Source organism: Pteropus vampyrus, unplaced genomic scaffold, assembly GCF_000151845.1.
Source record: "Pteropus vampyrus isolate Shadow unplaced genomic scaffold, Pvam_2.0 Scaffold26, whole genome shotgun sequence".
Classification (NCBI taxonomy): Eukaryota; Metazoa; Chordata; class Mammalia; order Chiroptera; family Pteropodidae; genus Pteropus; species Pteropus vampyrus.
The window spans coordinates 8,710,740-8,721,034 of record NW_011888807.1 but is presented as its reverse complement, the minus strand read 5'-3'; the positions used below and the strand labels follow the sequence as shown (position 1 = coordinate 8,721,034).

The following is a 10,295-nucleotide window of genomic DNA, read 5'->3' as shown; positions in this document are numbered from 1 at the left end:
AAAAGTTAATTACTTTATATTAGAAAGAACAAAAAGTTTAAGTCTTGTTATTTTCATCAAGCATTTTCTTATCTAATCATTAATGGCAAAATTCTAGAAATAAAAGAGAAGTTAACCAAGTGACAGCTTTCCTTATGTTCATTCAGCAAATACATGTTTAGCCATTTTATACCATCTGGTACACAACCATTAGTGCAGTGAATGACTGATGGAAAAATCAGTAGTGGGATGTGAGTTGGAAGAGTTCACTAAAAAAGAAAAGATTTTTTGTAACTGTGAGAAAAGATAGAAAGAAAAGACCTTAGTGGTCATTCCCATGAAGTACAGAGAGGTAAAAGAAAAATTGGAGTTAATGGGAATTTAGAGTCGATAATCCAGGTTGGGATCTCCACTACCATATCCTTTAGTCAGCTGTACTTTAAGAAAGAAACAAACATTGTAAAAGTAACAGTTGGATGAAAACCAAGCTATCTTTCAATACACAAATCAATATTGTTTGAAAAGTAGGAATTGTTGCTGAGAGGAATGCTGTTGGTGCATGCATGTCTATTTTTTAAAATAATTTAGTTGGAGTTAATTATGGCAGATATTACAAAAGGTAGAAATCATGATCCTGCTTTATTCTTCATAATTTCCTCTGGGTACTTGAAAAATATTTTTCAAAAAAGGTGTTCTAGCTATCCTCAGTAGTAGATAACGTGACAAGGAACAATTGGGGGAAAGGTGATCAACCGAATGGTAGAATTTAAAAATATCAGAGGAAGATAATAAGCTATATAAAAATATAATAATTTCCACATTCCAATGATTTAGTATAATTATTGGAGAGTCTTCTTATGGAGATGATGCAACATCACAGTGCAGAAAAAGCAATTCAGAAACTTAAAATGATGCATTAAATCTGAATTGCATTTGAGGTTTATATGTTTTTTTTTTTTAATTGGTATAATTTTATGTGTCCAGTTAAACCTCCCACTAAACCCCAAAATAAAACTTCTATTACAACTAAGCTAACTTTTTAGTTGTTGCTTATTTTATATTGTTTGCCTATGGAAATTATCTCTACTCTGTACAAGGTCCTCTTCTCTGTCTATTCTCATTCAGCATTTCTCCAAGTGTGACTTCCTCAGGAATGTTTCTCTAATGATAGCTCCCTATGAAAGGCATTTCTTTCAAATGACTATCTAGAATGTGAATGTAACTATTGTCATGTTCTCTAACAATCTCAGCACAATTTAACATATTATGTCATCTTTTTTTGTGTGTTTTTTAACATATTGTTTCTGTAATTTTTGAATAGTCTCCCCAAGTATATTATAAATTATTTTTGAATAAGGAGTGTAACAGTACCAGATGCAAATTCATTTATTTTAGTAGGATTTCATAAGAGACACAAAAACCATTCTAGAATTCCTCTCTGTTTAATTAGTGTGAGAAATAGCACAAGAATTTGCTGCTTCAAAATCACTGAATAGGCTGGAGGAACAGAGTCAAACATGGATGCCACTAACTCAGATTTACCAAAGCTTTTAGAGAATCAGAAACATGCTCCTCTCATTCAGGTAAAGAATTTTAGGATTTTACTGCTGGTGTGTACAACTTTCTGCATATTCGGGCTAGTGATTCAGAAGCGAACGCTTCAAAACCATTGTAGAAATTCTATCTTCTGAGCTCATCCATCTGGTTGAAAATGCTGGAGGAAGAATAATGTTTCCACCATCTTTCTTTTAACGTCCAGATCTCACTTTTTTTTTTTTAAATTTCATTCATGAAACTTAAATGAGGTGTCTCTATAGGCAAAGAATCTGGGTAGCATAGTTCCTAGACTTACAGCTTCAGCAATAGAAGAAAGAGTATAATGTGAGAGAAGTGTGTCTACGAAAATTTCCTAAATTGTCCTCAGCTGTTGACTATATATTTGAATGGTAATGTGTGTTAATTCTTTGAAGTCATTTATTTCACAAAACATCTTTTCAATATATTAGTTAACTCTTACAAATGAACTATTACAAGATTAAAAGTACTATTTGTATTAATGAAAATTCTCCAATTAGAGAGACCTGATAAGAATAGAGTTTTGTGGTTCCCCATAGACACAAAATGACCACTTTACTTCTCAGATAAAACAGCTGGTGGCAGCAATACACGGGGTGATACTAGTAAGAGATAGATGCGCGATTCCCATAGATGGATGGGGCTATGGGCAGTGAGTCACTGAACCTAGTTTTATGACTTAAGATGTTTTAAAGTTTTAAAGATTACTCCAGAAGCAGAAGCAACTATTTTCCCTTCCCCAAAGCTTTTACACTACATGAGTTCCCTATAACCTTAACACTGTCCTAGGGGGAATGTGAAATGATAAGTAGGTTCAAGTTAAGGCTTTCCATCAATTCAATGGAATGGCAACCCAAAATGAATCTTTACATGAGGTATAGAAATCTGTAAAGTTACATTTCTGCCACATTCAATCATAAACAAAGATTAATATTTTTTAGAGAAAGATATCTTGATTATATTTTGAGTTTATGAAACTGAAGGATTCTACATTTATGCTTTTGTGCTTGAAAATATCTGTGTTTAAGAAGTAAAGGTGAAAAATGTGTATGTAAGGCAGGAATGATAGGCACTTTTACTCAGCTTTGAAGAGCAGGTTTATATTGTTATTCTTCTGCTATAAGATTATTAAGTAAAGTCATAGCTATAAAATAATATTGTTATAATATATTTATAGCTATATATCTATAGTTATAAGTCCTACCAAAGTCTCTCTAACTTATGCCACTCCTAGATTTCCACAGTGATAGTGTCACCACTCTAAGGCATTTTTGTTCAATAGTTCACTAGTCTATTATAGATATTAAAATAATTATGATCTTTACGTATATAGCTTCACTTTTTAGTGTAATTTTCTGTTAAGGATAGTCATTTTATGAACTGCGGAGAAACTATCAGTCATTCTGAATCTGTGGCCATTCACACTTTGATCAAATGGCACCAATGACAACAAAGGTTAATAGAAGAAGTTGAAAGAATAGAAGAAAATATTTATGGTGTTACTTAGATATCTGTAATATGTTGTCCATTTAAAATATATGTAAAGATTCTATAGTTCTTTATACATTTAAACTCAAATCTTATATCTTTATAGATAATTTGTATTTTACATTTGTTAAATATACATCATTACGTTAAATATGCATATATATACACATATATATTCATATCTTTTATATATAAATCATCCAAGTTCTTTATATATAAATATTTATGTACTGTATAAACATTATATTTATAATGTAATGTTCATTAATATCATGATTTTAAAATAAGCCATTTTGGTATATATTATTTTCACATATTAAAATGTCAAGTCAGGAGCTTTGAAGGGTCTGAGATTTTTCCCTAATTGTAAACTCACAAGTGAGTCAGTCTGTCACAGTTTCATAGACCCTGGCAGACAAACATGAAGCCTTTGGGTCGGAGACAAAAGGTAGTCTATTAAACAGAGCGATAGTTTTGAGTAACATCTTACGTCAGTTCCTCAAGTCCTAGTTCTCCCATAGAGACTCATTAAAGACTGAATCGTCTGTGCATACAGAGAGATGCATTACAGAAGATGAACACTGAGAATAAGAAACTCTGATTTTATACAGAGGCCTTCCGTAAACTTGCCTATTTTTCCCACCCTAGAGAAAGACGTAATCTTAATGCCCTTGAATGTAATTTAACCTTCTCTTTGAAAAGAATGAGGTGTATCTCTCTTTTTGGGAAAGTAGGTAAATTTGCTTCAGTGGAGCCACTGCCACTATTTTTCCAAGGCTATGTACTTACAGAAATAATAGTTTTGAAGAGAATTTGCTATTAATATTTAGTCATGTAGAAACATGAGAGATCCATGGCCAATTGTCTCCCAGTAACACATACACACACAAACATTAAATTCATCACATTTTTCACGAATACTGAAAAAATGAGTACAAAAATAAATATAAATTTAAAAATAACTCTATTGTGCTAAAGTAGTTATAATGGATATTTCTGTCATAAATTTGAATACAGAGAAGTCATATATAATGGTGTATTAATTAACATTAATACATAGTTAATTATAAAATATATTAAGAAATATGTTCATAACAATATTTTTTTTCTAATTCTTAGGTGAGACATATACACTATTTAAGTTATACTCCTTATTCATGGTGAGATAAGAGGCTAAAAATCTAAGAGTAAAAATGCTTGTTCAATATATTATATAAATTACCTCTATTGACAAAATTGTGATGAAATATTATTTTGTTATATATAAAATTTTATTTTAATTTTAAATACAGATTTATAATTTTTAGTTATATTACTAAATTGGAAAACACTTTAAAGAAGATAAAATATCTCATAAAATCAGTGTTTATAATGATCATGGGTTGAATGTCCAAATTATAAACTTCAATTTATGTAAAAATAATTGCTTCAAATGAGAAATTTGGAATTCTTTGTATTAAGAAGTCTTTTCTCATGGATTTATTTTTTCTTGTTGAAAAACAGGTGCTCCGGTATTAGATATGATTTAAACATTGTTAGTGCTGCTTATTCCTTATTAAATATATTGTTCACATAGAGTACATTTTTGGAAAATTCAGAAATGCTACTTTTTCTTAAAACGTAAAATATGTATGTCTAGGATAGAAGAAAATTTAATTTTAGTTATCCTTTTTGTCTTCTCCTGAAAGTTTTTGGCCTACTAGCTTTAAGAATAAGAAGGAAGCGATATTAATAGTGGGTTTATTTGGCACTTCGAACAGCAGATCAATTATTACATTGAATAATATATCAATATATTTAATATATTTAATAATATATATATCAACTTATTATAATTAGTATTTGACAATAGAGAATGTTTATAATGAATTTATTCACAAGAATAAACACAGTGATTCAGTTATGTTTTACTAGCAATTTGTGATTGGCAGGGATTCCATAGTATGTAAGGAACATCTTTATAATATTCCTAGTAAATACATACTGTTGTATTTCCCTGATTGGATTACTTCAGTAGTAGAGAACTTATCATTTTTATCCAGAAGCACAAATTCTTCAACTGATGTATAATTGGAACTGATATATTACTTTTGGTGTAGTATTACACTAATATTTGGTGGTACTAGTATAACTTTTAGAAACAATTTTAATTTATAGTCATACGCTTCTTTTTTTTATTTTGCAAATAAGTAAGAAAATGATCTAATATTATCCAGTTAGTAGCAGACCCAAGACAGTAAGATAAAAAATTCTAATCTTATGCCAGTTATTATTTTTGCTATGAGCCTAGCTAATATGGAACATCTAGAATAGATGCTTATTTAATATATATATATATATATATAAATTTTCTAAAGAAAAATGGTGAATAAATTGAGCCTTTATTTTCCTTGAACTTGATTTGAAAGCAGTTTTTGTAAGCGTAGGATTGAAAAAATTAGAAAATGTAAGGCTTTACTATTTAAAAATAAAGAATTGTTTGGCATAGCATAAAGGTTTGTTTCAAAAAGTTTATAAATACTCTCATTTTGCTCATAAATATTTGTCCAAAGGTCAGAATCCTAACGTTAATATGATAAACTTAATTTTGTTATTATGTGCATTTAGTTTTCATTTATTTCAAATGAATAATCAAATATCTTTGGTATAGGTTACCCACAACCTTTAGGAGTAGTTGTGTACATTCTTTACTCACCATAATTTCTTGTTCAAGTCAGAACTACCGGTTTGAATTTCAATAACCTCAAGTGAGAATTCACATCTGAGAGCTTTATTGTTCCTGAACAGTGTGAATAGGCAGCCAGTGTAGATGTTTTCTCTTGAACCTGCTGTTCTCCATATGTTTCTTTGCTAGGATCAAATTCCTGTTGTGGAGATTATCATCTGTTGCCAGGATATCAAGAATGATTAGATGATTCTAATCAAACTCAAACACCTTATATTTATAACTCCTTCTGTATCTGTAAAACTGATCAGAAGATACTATTTCACTGTAAAGTAACATTCAAAAGTAAAATGTGTACAAATTTATTTTGTGAATTCCTATTCAAAGTTGCTTATAGCAGTTGCTTAGAATTTATTCTCATAGTGTTCACATAAATCATAATTATTTACCATACTATTAGAATTAATCTCCTACTCTATTCAGCTTTACCTTGCTAACTCTAAATCATCAGTCATACAGATTAAAAATTACAGATTATAAAAATTCACTTTGTATATTTGCCACAAGTCAATATGGCTAAACCATTTTCAAGGTCAGTTTATATACCTTGGCAAAATCTACTGAATAAGGAACATAAAATTATACAGTTAGTATAAATTCACAAATTTGGAAAGGTCAGGGAACAGAGCTAAGCTTGGAGAGCACTAAAGAAAATAAACTGAGCTGGGTAAGCATCAAAGCAGAACAAAACAATGCTGAGACAGAGTGAGCAAAGCTCAGCTATCTTAGGAGCCCAGCTAAGCTAACAGAAAACAATGTTGTGCTCAAAAGAAGAGTAGCAGCTCTAGGGAAAGTTTAGAGTCTGTTAATAAAATTCATTATGAGTTCCTCTACTATAAATGGAACTTCCCATCTGTGAACTGTCTGGACATACAGAGAGGCATTGCTGAAATATAATAGTGATGGGTTAATTAGGGGGAAAATGTATAAACTATTTTCATTAGATTATTGTTGTCTCACTTCATTTGTTTGTTTTTCAAAAATAAGTTATATAAAACTCCTCTTCCAGCTATAATAGATTAAGTATTATTTGATTAACCCTAACACTATATACAAGTTTTAAAATAGACACAAAACATGAGACAGTTCTTTTAAGGCACTGGAAAACAGGAAGTTTGTGTTTATAATTTACGAGAGAAAGAAAAATTCATTAGGTAAATCACATACTCAGCCTTGCTCAAGCTACATTGAGCTAGAGTCCAAAAAATCATGGTGATCGCCTGAACAAAAGGATCAGATCAACAGATGCATCTGAAATCTCAGGATAGATCCTTAGAGAAGTCTATGGAAGTTGGGGGGGAGTCTCAAAAACCATTGTGGAAGTCCCCCCATGATTCCTTGGATGACAAGGAAGCTAAATATTCACAGGGTAAAATTCAAGGTTTGTCAGAGAAAGTATCCATTTATTAAGCCTACTAAGGTTTGAGAGACAAGCAAATACATTAGAGACCAAATAGTGTTGAGAGAGTTAAGACTTTTGGTTTATCCAGAGTAGAGCAATTTGCTTATCACAAAAGGCATCTGTATGAGACACGAGGATTACATGTAAAAATCACAATGACCACACAAGAACAATTCATCTTCTAGATCTGCTCTAACAAAGCCAAAACCAAGACCATTACAGAATGGAGAGATTGAAGTTCGTCATGCCAAGTTAGAAGGGCTTTAAAAACACTTTGGACTTTTGTACACATCTGCCCTAATAAATCCTGAATTTAAGTATACGAAAGATCAAGATGATTAGCTAGTAATTCAACTATCTGCTAGAATCAAAATCAACACAACACAGGGCACAGGAAGATAGCACCATCTAAAGTCTCTACAACAGCTAATCTGTAATATAAACCATACAGTTAAAAATTATTAAACATGCAAAGAAACCTAAAAATGTGATCCATAATCAGGAATTCAAGCAATCAGCAAAGAGGCTTTGAGATAACACAAACATTGACCCTATCAACTTAAAAAAATATGACCTTAATGAATAAACAGATGAACTCAATGTAGAAACAGATATTATACATATAGAGACAAATGAAAATTTTATAATTAAAGTGTATAGTAACAAAAATGAACAATTCACTGAATGAGCATTGATAAAATACAAACTTAGTGAACTTGAGGAGTTATCAATATGAAAAATCAAATCAGAAACAGAGAAAAAAAAATAGCAGAGACTCAAGAAACTTGTGATATAATACTAAATGTCTAACATTTCTTAACTGAAATCCTAGAAGGAATATGAAATGAGAGTAAGGGGGAAAATTTAAAGATAAAATAGCTGAATTTTTCCAAAATTAGGGGGAATAAAATTACAAATATGCAGATTCAAGAAGTTTAGTTGTTTCCAAGGAGGATAAATACAAAGAAAATTATATCTAGTCGAATCATAGTTTAGTGCATAAAAAACAAAGAGAAAGAGATAATATTTAAACCTGTTACAGTGATAAGATATAATGTAGGAAGGAAACCAAAAATACAAAAAGTAGCTAATTATTCATTAGAGACAATTAAGAGCAAAGACAACGGTTTAAAAACGTTTTTGAAATATTGAATTGGGAAAACAAAAACTCTTTCATCAATTCAAGACAATGCTTTACTAATCCTCGCAGATACTAAATTGATTAATCCAACATATTTTATATACTACAGACAAGATATTTTCTAATGTGTGACTATACTCATATAACATTCCTGCTTCTAATGCTTTACTCATTATCATTTGTCCTGATGATAAAATCTAACCATCCTTTCCAAACTTATCATTGCTCAGTGAAAATACTTCACCGTAATTTTTCAATTCCTCTTTTATATTTTCTATACAATCAAGCTATATTGAATTTATTTTTTCCAACAAAATACTATGTTCCTTTTTCCATACCTAACATTTGAACATAAAGTTTTCTCTTACTCCAGTCTCTTCTGCATACAAACCCTCACATTATGTTTGCATAGGATATTATTCAGGGTATTCTAAGTTACAACGTAGAAACAGACAACCCTCAAATTAGAGTCACTTAAAACATTAAATGTTTAAAATTTTCTAATGTAAATTATACTGCTTATTGAGGAAATACTTCAGGGAAGCCACCTTGTGTGATGACTCAATCTTCACATCAACTTGTGCTGCCATGACCGCTGGGGCAAGAAAAGAAAGGTGAGTCTTAGTATTTTATACCTATATGAGGAAGAAACACATAATTCCTATACTTAAAATATATTGGCTAAAAGGCAGGAAAGTGTCATTCCCCCTTATGCTACAAGAAAAGGGCAATCAAATTACCAAATCACTTTAAATAGTACCTCTATCTGGGAATTCCTACTAATCTTATGTCCCTTTAAACTGAAATTTCATTTTCTCTCCTCCACAACTCACCCTAATCCATACTTAATAGCCTTCTTATACATTTGTCTTTCTAAGTTATACCACAAATGTTATACATCAGCAATTACATTGTCTGCTAGTGTTTATTTATATATCCCCCCCTGCTATAAAGAAAGCTACACAAGGTCATTTTATAAAAGAATTCCCAGTATGATGGGCAAATTATAAATAATTTCTTCATATTTTTTAAATGTACAAATAAACAAGTGAATTAATTTCACTAGTCAGCCATAAAGCAAAAATAACAAAGTTTTAGATAGAATGTAGTCCTATACTTCCATGGTATTATTTCTAAAATGAAAAAAAAAAAAGAAATATCTTACCTTTTATCAAACTATTATACAACTCATTACTCTTAAATATACTAAACACAATATCAATCAATAGAGTAAATAATAGGCTAAAATCTACTGATCAATCTAGAGAATTTAAAGGAAATATAGATAGTAAATTAAAAAAAAAACTAATAGCAATGATCTGATTTCTAGATATTTAATATGTCATTTGCAATGATTTCATACCTAAGATTCTTAAAGATTTTGCCAGTATCCCAAATTTCTTTACTTGTTAGTTTGAGTTTCTGGGATCTCTATCAAACAAATTGCAATCAAAAAGTAAAGAATGACCTTTTAAAAATATATTCCAACAAAACATGTAGCTCTGCGAATGTTTTTAAGTATAATTTTACTGTGCTTTTCAAATATTATCACTCTCTTAACATTATGTTTAACCTGTATATTTCAGATTTGAAATATACAAATATACCCTACTGATATTATTGAAAGAATACAAAAAGAGAAGCAAAACTGGAAACAACACTTATTTGTTTAGAAATCTTTTTCCTGTATTCACACTCTGATTAAATCCAAAATAAAGTTGTTTTTTTTTTAGATTTAAACATGAAAAACTTGTTTATTCTCATAGTTGGAAAAAATAATATAGTGCTAATGCTTATGTAATCAAAACACAGAGAATTTATTTGTGTTCTACCAAAACAAGCATGCAAATTTATACAAATTATAAGAGAATTATCTGAATGCTCAGGAGTAAATAATTGTTTATAGAAATATTTATGAAACAAATAAGAGAAAATTTCAAAGATAATGCTACCAAACTTTTACATATATGTATGTATATATGCAT

At 30.0% G+C, this 10,295-nt stretch overlaps 1 pseudogene; it reads left to right on the top strand.

The window, feature by feature from the left end:
• The first annotated feature begins 1,496 nt into the window (after positions 1-1,496).
• LOC105289668 overlaps positions 1,497-10,295 on the top strand; it is a 143,275-nt pseudogene continuing 134,476 nt past the window's right edge.